Consider the following 1,043-nt stretch of genomic DNA (forward strand, 5'->3'; position numbering starts at 1 on the left):
ATCCTGACAGAGAAAAAAGTTAAACCCGTTCTGTACCAATAATTCCATGGGGATAATTTTCAGATTTACAGCAGTATACTTTTTCCGAAATGAAAGAATTTTACGGTGAGAAGATATAGAATGTTCGTGTCAAATTTATTGCTGGCCTAGTTACACTCACTCAGGTTCGAATGAGCAGCTCAGAGGTTCAGTGAGTGGGCTGTATTAGACCGTCGTGATCGTGGGCATGTGCTCAGTGTAATGGGATGCTTGTCCTGGATTGTCGTATGTTGTGTCCCAGGGATGAGCAGTAGCCCACTGATTGAACATGCAGTTGGCACGCTCTGATTCCAGCGGAAGAATGGCATTACAGAGGCGGAATATTGCTGCTATTCTGATTTTCCCAGTCACACAGTGCAGTGGAGGACGAGGGATTTATTGAGTTGTTCATTCTAACTGAACAAAACTCTGTTCAGTTGTCAAAAATGTTCAATGTTGTCTGATTCCTGTGTCGTGCAATTTGCAGTTTGTTGTCAAATAATCAGTTACTTTTGTGTGAACTAACTGTAACACAGTGCAGCTGATACAATTTTTGCGATTGGTTCTTAGTTTCAATGTCCCAAATGCTATCTGGAAAAGGGAGACAAGCAAAAAGAAAAAGAGGAGCAAACCACGTCCCTGGGTGGTCTCGAACCACCAACTTTTCGGTTAACAGCCGAACGCGATAACCAATTGCGCCACAGAGACTTGGACATGAGCGCTCCTCAAGCTAGCGTAAACGAGGGTGTCAGTGACTGATAGCTTCACATTCCGACTCGCGGAATGACAATTATATCTATCAGGTTTCTTTTTCCAAAATAATTAGTGGGGCAGATATTTTGGACACATGGGTTCAGTCTGATCATTCCCACTGCAGAGGCATGTATGCCAGCGGGCACAAGCTCGCCTGCAACCGCTGCCATCCATTTGGGGACTTTATGATGTCCCATCTCATTGCTCAGCCATTGAATTGCAAATCTGAGAGACAAAGAATGGAATCCACAGAGAAGTAGAGTGGCAGGCAC

The 1,043-nt window shown here is 44.3% G+C and overlaps 1 non-coding gene across 1 annotated transcript; it reads right to left on the minus strand.

The window, feature by feature from the left end:
• Positions 1 to 652: 652 nt before the first annotated feature.
• On the minus strand, positions 653 to 726 carry trnan-guu (transfer RNA asparagine (anticodon GUU)). The gene has a single exon. It is a non-coding gene; the product is annotated as a tRNA-Asn (tRNA).
• Between the last annotated feature and the right edge of the window lie 317 nt (positions 727 to 1,043).

Source organism: Scyliorhinus torazame, chromosome 5, assembly GCF_047496885.1.
Source record: "Scyliorhinus torazame isolate Kashiwa2021f chromosome 5, sScyTor2.1, whole genome shotgun sequence".
In the NCBI taxonomy this organism is placed as follows: domain Eukaryota; kingdom Metazoa; phylum Chordata; class Chondrichthyes; order Carcharhiniformes; family Scyliorhinidae; genus Scyliorhinus; species Scyliorhinus torazame.